Source organism: Delphinapterus leucas, chromosome 7 (assembly GCF_059928025.1).
Source record: "Delphinapterus leucas isolate spDelLeu-1000000601 "Yukka" chromosome 7, BTC_Dleu_Yukka2, whole genome shotgun sequence".
In the NCBI taxonomy this organism is placed as follows: Eukaryota; Metazoa; Chordata; class Mammalia; order Artiodactyla; family Monodontidae; genus Delphinapterus; species Delphinapterus leucas.
Window position 1 is genome coordinate 46349557 of NC_143135.1, and position 15896 is coordinate 46365452.

General features: G+C 43.6%; 1 protein-coding gene across 3 annotated transcripts in view; it reads left to right on the top strand.

The window, feature by feature from the left end:
* DENND2B (DENN domain containing 2B) overlaps nucleotides 1–15896 on the top strand; it is a 176654-nt gene that overhangs the window by 39999 nt on the left and 120759 nt on the right. The window contains exon 1 of one of the 3 annotated variants that reach the window (XM_089915195.1): nucleotides 9840–11094. The exons of the other annotated variants lie outside the window; for them this stretch is intronic. The gene's annotated coding sequence lies outside the window, so the exon portion shown is untranslated. Of the gene's footprint in view, nucleotides 1–9839; nucleotides 11095–15896 lie in introns of those variants that run through there. 3 annotated transcript variants of the gene reach the window in all.

Below are 15896 nucleotides of genomic sequence, written 5' to 3' on the forward strand. Positions count from 1 at the left end.
TTCCCAGTTGGCTAGCAAAGGAGCAATTAAAAATACTTTTAGAGAAAGTGAGTGACTCTGAGTAACAAATCCTTTTCCAAATCAGATGGTTTTTAGTTTTTGCCTTCAACAAAATTGAAAGAATTGTCAGTTGGTAGATCATTAAAAATTTTTGATGATAGACCACTGTCTAATTTTGGCATTTAGCTCAGGAGTGCAAAGGTTGACTGATATTACTGTAAAAAAACTTCCTTCATTCCTGTCTAGTTATTTATGTAAACAGAGTTTCTTGGCACTTGCAACTATAAAAATGGAAAATTAATGTATTTGCAATACAATTTTACTTTTTATATTTAATAATACAAATTTGTAATATGTTTTGATCAATTGTATATTAATAACAAAGGTAATGAAAGCCCAATCCAGAAGAAAAAAATTTTTTTAACGTTTAGAGCTTACTGTTATAGGAGAATTAAAAAATTTATATATAATACTTATAATGCAGAGAAGTATCATTGGCTTACCAGTAAAATATTTTCAAGCGTAAAATATTAGGGTAGAATTCTGAGGAGGAAGTAAAAATGATAAGTGTATATGGAAAAAAAAGAATGGCATAAAATTTCATGTTTTTTTTTAAATGAATGATGGTAGATTTCAAATCACTGTGGTATTTAGATTTCATTGGATTCATGTAAGAGAGTGACGTAGTAATTTTATTTTAAAATGTCAATGTTTATTACGTGCCAGAAGGTATATCTCTACTACTATCTGTGATGCAAAAATGTAAATGTTGATTTAAATATATGGAAGGAGTACTTGTTTTGCAAAATTCACTTAGGGCATCTTTGAAAAATGAACATTTACAATAGAGTATGATAGCGAGGAAAGGGAAGAATAATAAGGAAAAGATGCAAAGGAAGCCCCAGGGTCAGAGAAAGCAGCTAGAAGCGGTGCTGTGGGGACTGAATCTTGAGGGACTCTTGGAGCTGGCTAGCATAATAGAGGTGGGAAGGCATTCCAGGAAGAGGGAACAGTTTATGCAAAAGGCTCAGAGGTATAAAAGAACATGAAAACTTTGGGGGAGATGGCAGGAGTGGCATGAACCAGATGGCGACTTAAAGCCAGCCCAGAAGTACACTTTGATGGCCCAAAAGGGAGATGCAGTGGGGTTGGAGGTATGGGGAGGGAGCTCTTGGCCAGGCATGAGGTAGTGAGGGCAAGAGCGATCCATTAATGGTGCTTCCTTCCCAGTGACTGTTTTCCTTATTGGTAATCTTCTGTTCCTTGTTTACATTTTGCTAGGGGAGTAAAATGAGGCCCACCCAGGGTTATTCCTCTTACAGGTTTTGTAAGACTGAGACTAGTGCTAGAGTCCAAGGGCTCTTACCCCCTTTGGCCACCTGCTTGGTTGAGGTCATCTGCTTGTCATTTAAAAGGGTGACTCTAATTTTGGAATTGAAATTTGAGATCTTTGGACCAATAAATACTTTTTTTTCTGATTTTTGAATTTGTTTACATGAAAAACTTTTACAAATTTCTGCAAATTAAATCAAGCTTAACATTTACATTTACTAAATAACGCTTGTTATAAAGAATTCAACTGTGTAAAATTCTATGGTCCTGGAAAAGGTAGTATGTGAGGTCACTCTTCTGGCCCATCTCGTACTGGGAATTCTTTTGCTTTCCTGATGGAGAGGCTTCCATTAATAGGGATCAAAATAGGAGTACTATAACATGAGGCTGTATGTAGTCTTGAAAAAATTGATTATGGTTTTTTTGTTGCCTGTTTGGAACATTTGTTCAGCAAAGTACTAGAGACCTGATTCAGTATTTGCTCAGAGCAGATTGAAGGAACTCCAGAAGGGTTGATTCGATACTACACAGAAACATGAGGTGGTGAGCTGAGTGGATTTTCTACATTTTAATAGTTTCCAGGATGACACTGAAAGCCCTGCCCTTAGAGAACCCTGAGCCACCTAATTATTTATTCTTCTAGGCTCTTAAGAAGGAGAAGAGGGAGATTTATACCATAAAATAGGTGCCCCGGCCTTTCCAAAAGAGGCTGGAAAGGAATTGTGGACAGCTATGGAATGTAACTAGCAAGGCAAGGTAAGGAAAGCCACATGACTTTGAGTTCTTGTGGGAGAAGGTTGTATTGGCTTCATTATTTCCAGATCTCTGTTTTCAAAGAACTCTCTGAAGAGCCTGGCTCTTGGGGGACAGTAGGAGGGAATGCCGACAAGCAAGAACTGAGTCAGTGCAGGAGACCTACTCTGTGCCAGTCACTGCTTGATACTCTCCTAAATTCCACTGATTGTCTTGAAGAGGAGGAAATCATGACTCAGAGAAATCAAGTAACTTTCCCAAGATCCCACATTTGAACCCAGGTTCATTTGATTCCAAAGCCCTTTCCACTACATTGTGATGATGCTTTGTGCTGAAATCATGGAAAATGAGCGATCTTCTGGATTGAATTAGGGAACTCATGGTATCCAGCTAACTTTTCTGAAAAACTCTGAGTACGCTTTATTTGGAGGCTTTTGGGGAGAGGAGTAATGCTGGTGAGGAGAGAGGTCTTGAGGAGGAAGATACTAGGAATTCTTCAGACTGTCTCTGTTTCATGTGAAGGGATTTTGTGCTGTGGCATCTAGTCCTTGGTGGTTTGAAAGAAATGGCTCCTCAATTCATTTGCCACCAGTTGTCTCTGTGGAGGAAGATGGGAAAAGACTAGCATACTATAGGATATTGAATTTCATAAAACACAGTTGTTTGTTTATTTTTTGAGGCCAATATAGAATTCCTAGATTTTAAGATATTTTTCCCAGGAAAAGAGGCCAAAAATAAACAAAACCCCAAACCTGTCATCATCACATCATATAAGAAAGGACATTTGAAAACCAGAATAATAAATTAAAAACAATAACTAAAATAGGATAATAGGGTAGCTCTTTGCAAGAAAGCACCTAATTCTCCTCTTTTACAAAATTAGGTTAGATTTAAACTATTTTGAATCAAGAAGAATTGAAACATAAAATTTATTGATGTGTTTGTCAGTTTGGGGAATTTTTATTTGTTAGTACAACATCAGGAGAAGCTTGACTCTCCAGCTTGTTTCACACTTTATTTTATCACAGTTACTGTTGATAGTGCATTTCAACAGGTATGTTGATGAAAACAGCATCAACCGTCAGAGTAATTCACACAACATGGAATATTCTGGTGAATGGAGAGAAGTGGGTAAGTTGTTCGGCTTTTAATTCTGTGGCCAGGCCAAGGAGAAAGCAGAAGTCATAGCTCTGGTGTCTGACTGGAGAGGGCTCCAGGAAGAGTGCTGCCAGAACCTGTCTGTGACTGGTTCATGTACCAGGCCAGGGCTGCACAGGACCCTTACTGCCCACTGTGGATCAGGTAGGAATTTGAGAGGGATGCTGTACATGATAAAAACTTTAATCATGGCCTGGGCCAGTATTTAAGAGAACCACTCCTCTAAAGGAATTATTCTGTTTGGTTCTCCAAGATAATCTAAAGGCAGAGGCACAGACAAAGGCCCATTGTTTTCTCCAGGGCAGCTGTTTATTGCATCGGAGCTAAAGAGGAGTGTGGGAAGCCCGCAGGCCTGTGGCCTAGGTGCTCAGATTTGGAGGTTGTCCTGCTGTTCCTCCTGGTTATTTTCTTCTGATTCTCTCTTGTGGGAACTTTGGGCAAACTGCATTTTCCTCCAAGCAGTAAAGTCTTAGCTTTACCTTCTACTTGGTCTCTGTGCCCGGGAGTTTTTGTGAACTCTCTGAGTGCCTGGGAACTCGGAGGAAAAAAATGCCCAAGAGCAGCCTGGGAATTCCCCAACTCCCCCAGGCTGCCTGCCTCATCTAAGGGAACACCTAACTTCTGCATTTCCAGGGCCATGCTGGGGAAGTGTGTGTTTTGGCCTCTCTGGAGAAGGGCACATTAGCTTCCCTTGGCCTGTTTACATTAGTTTGGTCCTTTCTGCCTTTGATTAAACATGAAGCTTTGGGGTGGGGGATTTCCCTGTTTCCATGGAGTTCACTCCTTCCTTTTGTCTGCCTTCTCAATTTTTCCACCTGGGGAAGAGCTGCCCTCTCCATTCCCCCTATCCTTTTAAAATACTTTCCTTGGCTTAGCTCCTTGTCTCATAGACTTTGCCTAGTGAGTGAATCAGTTCACAATCAGGAAGCAATTCCTCTGTCTCCTAAAATTCCCTTTTGCTATGTTCTGTGACTATTAGACCATTTCTCATTTGCTCATCACTGTCTTAGTTGTCAGTACTCTCCTTTTTTTTTTTAAAAAGGTTTTTTTTTTAAAATTTATTTATTTATAATTTTGGCTGCCTTAGGTCTTTGTTGCTGCGCGCGGGCTTTTCTCTAGTTGGGGTGAGTGGGGGCTACTCTTCGTTGTGGTGCACGGGTTTCTCATTGTGGTGGCTTCTTTTGTGGCAGAGCACAGGCTCTAGGCATGTGGGCTTCAGTAGTTGTGGCTCGCAGGCTCAGTAGGTGTGGCTCGTGGGCTCTAGAGCACAGGTTCAGTAGTTGTGGCGCACGGGCTTAGTTGCTCCGCAGCATGTGGGATCTTCCCGGACCAGGGCTCGAACCCATGTCCCCTGCATTGGCAGGCAGATTCTTAACCACTGCGCCACCAGGGAAGCCCAGTACTCTTCTTTAAGAAAGGGAATAGTCTTCCAAGCCCAGAGGCTGGATGGCTTATGGGAGCTTGTTGAGCTAAAGTGTTGATGCAGGATTTCTTAGTTCTTTGGGGTTTTTTTGTTTGTTTGTTTGTTTTTTGTGGTAGCGGGCCACTCCGGACGCGCAGGCTCAGCGGCCATGACTCATGGGCCCAGCCACTCCGCGGCATGTGGGATCTTCCCGAACCGGGGCACGAACCCGCATCCCCTGCGTCGGCAGGCGGACTCTCAACCACTGCGCCACCAGGGAAGCCCTCTTAGTTCTTTGGGATGTGTGTCTTGGCTGCTCAAATAGAACGTAAACCTGTTGAGGGTAAGAGCTCCAGGTTCTTTCTTTCCCTTTCCTCCAGCCCGAGGGTGACCACCAGTGGCCACGTTTGCTGGTGAGGTTACCTCATCCTTGCTCCCAATCAGCCTGCCTATGAGAATGCAGGCACAGCAAACAGCCTCTCTGAGGCTGACCTCACTGTGTGCTCTCTAAGATAACTGGTCACAGGAGTGCTAGAGAAAACCCTTTTGCCCCCAGGGGCAGTGGTAGAAGGCCTGCCTCAGACCTCTTTGCTCTGTTGTGGAAGCCTCCCTTTTCTTTTTGTTCATTTAACACAATTGAGGAGTCCTATGCCCTTTGAAGCCTTTTCTTTCTTAAAGGTTCCTGGAAAGCTCAAGTGGCGTTTCCTTGGTGGTAAGAACTTTCCCACTCCACAGCTTTCGAACTCTTTGGAGAGTTTCTCTCTTGCATCATCAGGTAGATTTCTTTTTTCTTTTTTTTTAAACCAGGGGACCTAGTTTTGTACAGTGACGACTTCTGTTCCCCCAGCCTTCCTTCAGCTGAATGATCTTGGTGCTTTTTCTCCTTTTGGAAGAACCTTGTCTGGGTCCCTTGAGTTCCCTTCCAGTTCTACTAGTGATGCCCCGCGGTAGTGCTTCTCTGCCTCTAGCCTTGAGTTCCTAGGCACCCCCATCTCACTCCCATAGATTCCTGTCTTTATGACTTGATATTGTGATACATTTTCTTCTGGCTTCTCTTTGGTCAGTTCTTAGATGACAGTCTGTTTACATTCACGTTTAGATCTGGAATCCTAATTTTAAATCTCAACATTAAAGGAAAAATCTGATTCCTGTGCCCCTAGCTTGTCCTCAGTTTAAGATTGCATTTTCCCTCTTTTGTCGCCCATCTGCTGGCCTTTGCAGTGGTTTTCTCTTCAGTTTCCCTGTGTCCTGTGCCTACCTCACTCCCACAGTCTTCCCCTCCGGCGTAGATCACAGAGGAAATATTTAGTTAGTCTCTGCCAAACATTCTGGCTGTGTTGTTTTGCTTAAGAAGACATGCAGATAAACTGTTTTGATTCTTGGTCTTGGTGCTCCAGAGCAGATGTTTCTCCTATAACGGAGGTATTGTGGTCAGTTGGAAAGAGTGCTGGACTAGAGTTCAGAGAATTGGATTCTAATCCCTGCTGTGCTACTAATTTGCAGTGTGATCTTGTGCAAGTCACATTTCTATGTCTCAATTTCCTTTTGTCAAAAGGGACCTTATGATAAAGAAGACGGGAATCTATGGAGATAGGAACCCAGAGAGTAAGCCTGGGGGATCAAGGAGAGTAGATGGGCTAGAGGCAGAGAACCGTGGCCATGACTATCATTAGTGGAGCCAGAAGGAAACTCACATCCAAATATAGATAAAATGAATATGTCTAGTCACTTTGAAAAAGTATAAACTGTGATAACAAAGTGGTGGAAATTCTCTGACAAGGATGACTTCAAGAGATAACTGCCTTGTCCACCACTGGGGCTGCTCTAGGTCCACACCTATTTGCTGTCACCCTTGAGGTGTGGGAGGCTTGGCCTTTTGTGGGTTCAGTTCCAGAATTCTGCCTCCCACCTTCCACCTCCTTCATAAACCCAGAAATATTTGAAACTCAGCCCAGATCTTCACCTGGCTTTGATTTCCTCATCATGTGGAGAATGGTCCTTGGAAGTAGTAGTTTCCAGAAACCTTAAATGTTTGCTAACATGTCCAACTTCTGCATTTGTTGATCACTCCTTCTGTGCATGGCTGTGTTCCAGTTCTTGTGCCCTGAAGGTGGTATGGTTTGGTTCCAGCAAGGAAGGGGGTGATATTTGGGGGATCCTATCACCAGGAACTAGGAACTAAAAGTAGACAAAAGAACTGAGAGATGCCCCGTTGGTGTTCGTGAGAGGCAAGTCTTTGAAGAAGAACAAAGTAGTTTAACGTCTGCCTATGTAAACCGTAGCTCTCACACACATACTCAGATAGGCAGAGGTACATTTCTTCCTGATCTCTCCCTGTCCCCTTCTGAAATGATTCTGGGATTTAATCAGGTCTTGCCTAGTTTATACTTTTTCTTTCCAGTTAAAGATTTGTGTTGGTTTCCTCCAGTGCAGATTTGGAAGACATCTCCAAAGTCTTTTGCTGCCCTGTGATCCTGTGTCAGGCATAATCAGCAGAAACTTTGGTAAATGAGTTCAGAGGGATATTTGTCCCTGCAGCGTTAGTGAAAAGGACCTGCACTCACTCTTGCTACACCCAACCTCAGGAGGCTCTCAGGCTGCTGCACCTTGCTAGGGAAAGTCATGGAACTGAGTAGAGTAGTTCTAGGGAGAAGAGTTACGTAATTGACTCCGCATGTGTTCAACTGGGCCTTCTTTGCTATTCTGCAATCCTTTAATTTATCTTAAGTCCCTGTGACATACACCACAGTGCTCCTTTCTCTCTCTTTCTTCCTTCCTTCCTCCTTCCCTCTCTTCCTTTCTTCCTTCTTTCCTTCCTTCCTCTCTCTCTTTCTCTCTCTTTTGTTTTTGTTTTTGTTTTTTTAACGTACTCTATATGCTCTGACTCCATCCTGACCCTACATCACCAGTGAGGATGCCTTCTACTTTACGGGAACTGTTAGAGCTAGATGACGTGGAGCTCTGGGATAGTTCCTTTCCTTTAGATAGCTAGGTACTCCGACTCATCCAGCTCCAAGAGAACAGGCATAAACATTTCCTATAGGCTCTATAGATGTGTTTGTTGTGAATGCCAGCATCGTCTGGGTGGAATAATGGTTTGATTTGGGGCTTGATAAGAGTTGTGAGTCCATGTCTGGCTATTTGGTACTTTCCCCCGTCTCACTTGTTCTTAAACCAACTTGTCCTAGGAAGATGGCCCAACTGATAGCTGTCATGTAATGCCCGATGTGTCCTCCCTGCCACTCCAGCCCTGGATACTCACAAACCCTCTGCCTTCTGTGTTTCTCACGAGTCATAGCTCATAGTTCCCCTTCAGGTAGGTGTTTTTCAAATCCTACTCACATCTTCTTTAACCTTCTTCCTCCACTCTCTTTCTCTTCTACCTATTTTACGTAGTTACCTCAAGAAATACTCTCCTTGTCCCCTTCCCTCTTTGATTGTGGAGTGAAAGCTAGCCCCAATCATAGCTGAGAAGCATGATACCAAGAATACTTTGGAAAGGAAAGTCACACATTTGGGAGTGAAATGAGATGATGTGAAGAATGAGTGCTGTCAGTCTTGTCCTTGTGAATACCTTTTGGAATCCTTAAAAATGCCTATCTTTCAATTAATCTGTCCTTCTTCCAGGACCACAATTTTGGGATATGTAAAAATTATTTAATTTTATTTCTCTTATGTTTTGTTTTATTGCAGGTATTTATTTACACAGGTAATTTTTCTTGTATCTTTATATAAACAGTATTTTAGCCATGTTCAGTAATGAGCCTATTTGGGCATGCAGGTACCATATCTAATATTGTTTCTTTGGGAAAATTTCTTCAACTTGTAAAGGTGACTGACTGACAAAGGAGTGTTCAGTGCAAAACCAGTCTTCATCCTCTGGCCCCTAAGGGTGATATTGCTGTGGAAGGGACCAACTCCATTCCTGTCATATGGAGAGGAAGAAAAGTGCTTCCAAAGGAGGCCTGGTGCTCCATCAGGAAAGCTGGGTCCTTCCTTTGGTCTGAGTCTCTGCGTGGCAGCTGGAGGTACTAGAGTGTGCCATGCCTGACTAAGCTCTTCTCTCTCCCTCTCCCTCTCCCTCTCTATTTTTATTTATTTATTTTTTGCTATGTGTAACTTCAGGAAATACTTTAGCTTAAAGCCTGAAGACGTTCCCCTACTTTGAATATCATGATCCAATTATGACAGGACCACATTCTTGAAACATGTTGTTTAGTGGAGTTAATTGAATTATCTGCTCCTATTCTTGAGTAGGAAATAATACATTCTTGTTGTGTTGCTGTGTCAGGTCTTAAATGGAAAGCTTCTAGTTTGAAGCTGTGTCTATTTCCAGTGGGATAAATCTGCTGCCAATTTATGAAAACTGATGATGTCCCTGTGCTCTGTGTGTAAACTGTAGCATCTCTTTGTGGAATGAAGAATTCAGGAAAATGGAACAATTTTTTGAATAAAATTCCAAGCTCTACTAGGTTCCAAGTGACTGAGAATTTCCTGTTAGAGTGGGAAAGTTTATCCATATGTTTTTGCCTGGGGATAGTATATGTCATGTAGTTCTAAAGAAGTAGGTCCGTAACTGATTACCTCTTCCTTTGTCTTTGTTTCTGTGGTGCCCAGAGATGGTTTGAGCTCATCTTTGGTCTCGTCTCTGTAAAAAGCAGCATGCATTTTGATCAAGGGACGGAAGTAAAACCTATGGCCACAGGGCAGGGTGAAACTAATGATTTGTATAAGGAGCAAACCTTTCACCTTTGTCTCACTGGTACCAGGCTGTAAGTAACTGAACTAACTAGCTCCAGACACTTATTTTGCAATTTTGAGGTGAGGATGGGCAAAATCCCAGAGGCTGGGAGGCAGACATGTGGCTACCAGAGAGATGACGTCAGCTGGTTTACTGGTGCTGTGGAGGAAGGGGGGATTCCAGGTGCTCAGCCTCCTTCCTGCACTTGGGGGTGTCTAAAGCCACCCCCAATCCTATTGGGAGACAAGGCCTTTGCTTGGGAAAAGCCTTCGTCTAATTCTTGCCTCCTGCTGTCCCCACAGGGACCTGAAGTTGGAAAGGGTCTTGTAACCTAGGCTGTGGGAACAAAGCTTTGAGGAGTGAACAGACGTGTGTGTCTCTGTGTGTCTGTGTGTATTTTGTTTTAATGCTGACAACTGATGAGGGTTTCCAAACTGGGGTTAGATATGAGAGGAGAAGGAGAAACGTTGTCTGGGTTTTTGGGAATCTGTATTAGGAACTGCCCTTTTCTTGGAAGGGAAAGCAGTTTATGATTTAACTCATTTTTCAATTAAAATTATTTGATTATTTTCGTTTGATATGTTTAATGTGGCTGCTTAGTATACAACAGGAGGGTGTTCCGAATCACCTTCTTTCTATGTTCTGCCCCTTCCCCTATGCTTATCCTAGAACAGAGCCTCACAAAGCCATAATATGTGACAAATTGGAGAAAGCACGTCTGCAGGGAAGATCTTCCTCTTTGCTCAGCCTTGCCTCTGTATGGGTTTCTGGGAACTGTGGTGGGGCTCCTTGGGAAGCCTACAACTCACAGTAGGAATGGAAGAAGCTTTGTGTCCTCTGGAGCATGACAAAGAGAACAGAGCTGGGAGGCACTGGAGCCTATGAAGCCCATCTGCTGAGTAGCTTTGTGTTCCTGTCAGATGTTGGGTACCTGCTCTCGTTCCATCCTCCTCCCCCAAGATGTGGAAAAAAATGAAGCCCCTGCATGGAAGGCAGGTGGTAAAGCCACCAGCAAAAGCTTATACTAGGTGGTTCAGACATCCCCATCCCAGGCCTGCCTTGGGTTCCTTTGGGGCCATCAATAGCTTCGGGTTTCTGTAAGACTCTTGCTCACGTTCAGCATAGCCACTGCTTACTGGAAGCCATCTGGGGCCAGCCCAGGCTTGTTCTGTCCAGGCGTCTTCCCACCACGGTACTTTTCTCGTCTTTAGGGCTTTCAGATACGAGGACCTTCAAGGTCTCTGAGCTGCTGAAGTCTTTCTTCTGAGAGCCTAGTTCCTCCCCTTCTGGGCCCAGGAAGCTGTGGTAAGCTCTTGGTTTTCTTCTCTGCTGGGCACTTCTGGGAAGCCGTCTGCATTCCTTTCTGCCGAACTCTCTGCCTCTGGGGCTCTGTGGGGTGCGGTTGCTTCGTGCCTCTGTGATGCAGAATGCGAGGGCAGTTCCATGGAGATCAGCCCCTGGAGATAACCAGGAGTTTGAATGTGGAGTTGCCCTTTCTTGCAGTCCTGGGACCAGGAGCTAGCTTTTCATGGGGTGCCGTGTGGTATTGATTCTCCTTAAAACTTTCTCTGACTTGCTTCCCTGTCTCCTTGCCACTCTGGAAGGAAGGGTCCGAGGAGGAAGATTAGTGCTCGGTTTCCTGTGATCTTTGGCTCTGGAGATGGGTGCAGCAGATGCCTTTTGTGAGGAAGGAGCTTAGAGGCGGCAGGTAAGAGCATGTGTCTTCTGGGTGTCTTTCCAGTCTGGTTACGTTGACGCTCTGGGTGGTGACAGCACATGTTAGCATCCCTTGGCAGGGATGGCCAGTCAGAGTCCCCACCTCCAGTTTGTTGGCTCCCTAAGGATGAGAAGCATTTTTGCAGTCCTCAGTGGCACGGCCTGTAGAGGTGTCTATGTGCTGACAGGTTACAGAGCCTTCCCATGGATGTCCTGCCTCTTTGGCGCTTGAGAACAGATGGGGCTTAATTTGAAGCAGACCTCCCTCAAGGGCCCAAATCTGAAATGTATATTACAAAATCCCTGCTAGTTTTTGGCTCTTCCTCCTTCTGCATTGCTCTCTCGCCTTTACCTTCCCGTCACTGTCAGGGATTGTAGGCAGCTGCTGCTATCATGCGGACTGATCAGGACTGATCAGGGTTAAGAATGGAGCTAAGTATAACTGCCTAAGTATAACTAAATATTACAGAGCATACTGCCCTGATGCGCTGAGACTCATCCTTAGGGAAGAAGTTGATTTGAACCTGTGATAGAGGGTCCAAACAGAATAGGTGAAAGTTGGGAGGAAATGGTGGGAAGGTACTTCAGGAGTTGGGGGAGTGTTGATTCCACCCCTTCCCTCCCCCACTCCCCGCACCCCCAACGTTTCCTGCGAAAGGTCAAGGGCAAAAGATCTTGCTTTTCAGCCATCAAACAGTCAATAATACTCGCTGAATTTTTCAGCTTAACCAACATTGTGATTCAAATATTATATAAAGCTTTTTTAATCACCGAGGGAATTTATCATCTATTGGGAGAGACAAAATTTGTTAAACAAATAGAGAATATAGAGATCTTAACTGTGTTTGGTTACTAACTGTGAATGTGTTTATAGTTCAGAAATAAGAAGGTTCTTAAAACTATAGGAAAACTTTCTTGGCGGAGGCAGGATCTTTTCTGATCTTTGAAGTTTGGATCGACTTTATATAAGCAAAGGAGAGGTGTTCTGGTTGTGGAGAACAGCAGGGACATAGAAAGGGTGTGGCTTTCCAGGGTTCCTGCGACGACGATCTGCCTTGGTGCTCAGGGGATGGGAAGGGATGCAGCGAAAGTGGAATTTCGTGGGAAGCACTCTTGTGGAAGAGAGTAGGCTAATTTTGGAGAGGACAGAGATTGGCAGTAAGGAGACCCACCAAAGAGTATGGGTCGTCCGCAACTGGAATAGAGGGGAGGGGGGTGAATCCTAGAGAATATTCAAAAGTAGAATAAGTAGGACCTGGACATGGGATATTAAGGGTAAAATTGAGGGGAAGGACGTAGGATGCCAACATTTCTGCCCTGTGAGAGTTGACCATTACGATATCTTATGTTTATGAAGTGCTTTTCAAAGCACTTTTTCATTCAGTACGTATCTCAGAGTTGTCTGGGCTCTTAGAGTTCATCTAATCTGGCTTCATTGTCCAGATGGGGAGATTAGAGCCAAGAAAGGAGAGGGTACTATTCCCAACTCGCACAACTCTTTAGTGGTATAATGGGACCTCCAGTCTTGGCCTTCTATCTCCTAGGGGACATTTAAGACAAGAGAAGCATGGAGGAAGGAGTCTGGGGTCAGAGAAAAGTCCTGTCTAGTTAGGTGACATTAGGTGATTACCAGTCTCTCTGAGCAAAATGAAGCTTATTCAAGAAGCTTCAGACTAAATCAGTGGTTCTACTACTAGGAACTCTTTTTGAGAACCACTATATAAGGAGGACGGACTCCTTGGGTCCTTCTAGTTCTGAGATTCTTAAGAGTGCATGAAAATAATGTATATGAAAAGCATTGAATTGGGTTTCCTCAGAGACTGTGGCTGGTTTCCAGGGTGGTGCCTTTTTAAGGGAATTTCAAGAGTAATTTGTTTCCACATGATTTTCATGTTATATGCTGACCCCAGAACCTAACTACCGAAGAGGACACACTCTGCTGTTAGTAGGCTGTGGCCGATATTTGAACTCAGTATTTGCAGAGTTATGGCTGTTTGTGTTATCCACGTCCTCTCCCCACCTCCTCTTAAAATACACACACACACACACACACACACACACGCATGCATGCACTTCTCTCCATTCCCCTTTTCCTCTTTCCTTTCTTTCCTTTTTTATTTTTTCTCCTTAACTATTTTTCTAGTCTAATTCCCCTTCCTCCATCTCTGTTCTCTCCACTCTTGTCTGTCTTGTCTAGATAACTTCCTGTGTTGGAGCAACTTCCTCTCTTGGTTAAACTCAGACATGACTACAGCATAGCACCTTGGAATATTCTGTTTTGTCTCTATTCCCTGCTGTGGTGGCTGGTGCTCAGCGATCAAGCCGGAACCTGGGAGTCATTCTGGACCCTCCCTCACCTCCACAGTCAATTACCCTTCAAGTTCTTGCTTTCTATTCAAAGAGCTCTTGATCTCCCTCCTTGTGTTCATTCTCACCGCCCCATACAGCAGGAGACAGAGCAGAGAGAGATCACGGTTGAAGAAAGAAAAATAGAGTTGGGGTCACCTTCACTGTCCTCAAAATCATTTTGCAAACCTCCGCAGCCCAATTTAGTCTCCTCTTCGCCTCTCACAGCTCTCACAGCTGTCTCTGGGTCTCTGACCCTTCGTGATTGGCTGGTGGCTATGTTTCTGCGGGCTGTGTTTGGAGAAATCCTGAGTCTGAAGAGGAACACTAATTTAATAAGCAGTGGTTACTCTCTTGGAAGCACATAGACACAGTCATGCCTCATTTTCTTGGTGGATTTTTCCTGAGTAAACTTCCCCTCCTCAGCTCCTGTGGGCCTTTTCCTTGGAAGAGGAGTGTCCCTGCATCACTGACTGCAGATGTTATCTGCGTCGATGATGAGTGGCTGCAGTCTTTCATCACCTTGAGGACTCTTAACGTGGTTGACTTCCTTTGCTTGCTTGGGTATGAGGAGAGCCAGTGTCTCCCAGTTATAGCTTCTGGAGTCCCACAGCTTGTGAGAAAGAAGTCTTCTGCTGGCAACTGCTGTGCTGGGGACAGTAGTCCTTGACCTTTTGTGTGTTTTTTTGTTTTTTGTTTTACTCTGCCCTCTTCCTAATAATGCTGTCATTAGCAGCGTCAGCTAACCTGTTACATGGGCTATAGATAATCATGTTCACCCAGGTAAGGAATATAGGCTTTCTGAATTTTTTTCTTTCCTTCAAAGGCTAAGTGCTACTCAGATATGTTCTTTGACATCCCAGGGAGTAATGCTCAGGAATTCCCCCAGATATGCTATTCTCAGACTTCCAAACAAGCTTCCTCCTGTTTCTGTCCTTCAGGATCTTAAATTGCACTCTTCTCTCCCTCCACGTTCCTCTGTTTTTCCTCTCATCATCTCACCTGTTCCCTGAGTTGATCTCTAAGTGAATGAACGTTTATAAGCACCTCTTTTTATACAAAAGGCAGACTAGCTCTATTTTACATAAAAATGGGATACACCTAGTGTATGTATTGTTAAGGAAGGAGCTAATCATTGCAAAAATTAGAAACTTCTAGGTTCCTATCCTTGGGGGAAAAGAGAGAGAAGGGTTTAAAAAATGGCATCTTCTACCATAGGACATTGAAGTTTATTTAGTAGGACACTCATCTGTAGACCAGGGCCACCATCCATGTCCCTAGGATAAGAACCGAATTTTGAGGGGCCACTGCTCTTCTCTCCTCCTGATTCTTCTTAAGTCCTTAGAAGCACTGTAGTTTCTCATTACGGGAGATACGCTGGTATGTATACGTCCCAGCAATGCCTGATGGAGCTGAACTGCTGCATTCCTACTGTCTAATGTTTCAGTTACAACAGTCAAAGCCGAGTCCTTGCTCACAAGAGCTATCAGATGACAGCTTAGTATAGAAGGTTAAAGATCCACAAGAATTCACTCTGATGGTTAAAAACATCACTTTGTAATTCTGATCATGATGAACCATGGTTTGGGGAGATGACGGGTAAGAATTGTTTGCATTCCTGAGCTTCTCAGCGTCCTCACTAGAACTTGGATGGTCAGAGCCCCAAATGAGAGGCTCTCATGTAAGTAGTGGAAGGCACAAAGGGCAGATCAGGCAGGGCTCAGCTGTCTCTTCTTTCTGTGAGCTTTCTTTATCGCATCTAGCCACTAGTTCCCAGAGATGACTCCATGGGGAGTAAGTCATGGGGTAGTTTTTTATCTTCCTGTTCTGTAGGGGGTCTTAAGAGCTTCATGAACCAGAGATGTTATCTTATTTCTCAATTTAAGGGACTCCACAGACTTGATTTTCTTTTTCTCTTCAGCATACTTGCCTGGGATATTATTAGGTCTTCTGTTACCCTTGGGTCTGCAAATATAGTGTGTGTCCCCTGGATACACTATTGTTCTAACCAGAATGGAGCAAAGTAAGACATGGACCTCATTTGATCTGGACTCTGTATGTCGGTCAGTAAACTCAAAATCACAGGGACTCATCAGTTGACTCATATTGAACCATTCCTCAAATGTCTTTCACTTATACCATTTTTTTTTTATTCAAACAGAAAGTCACAAAAATTTACTTCTACCATTTTCGTCCCGTTGTCATGCAGTTTTTTTTAAATAAACTTAAGTGTAAAATGATATCTTTTGTCCTTTTAAAATTTAATCTTGTTATACTTAACCTATGGTTCTAAGTTTGTGGAGACCCTTTTTTTGGAATTATCTCTAATATGTTAATTTTCCCTCCCAATTAATTTGTTATGTGCATTTTTGATAAGCGTGCCTTACCTGAGTCATTGATAAAAAAGGGTGACCAGGCTAGGATTAGAACAGATGGGAATGTCCAGAC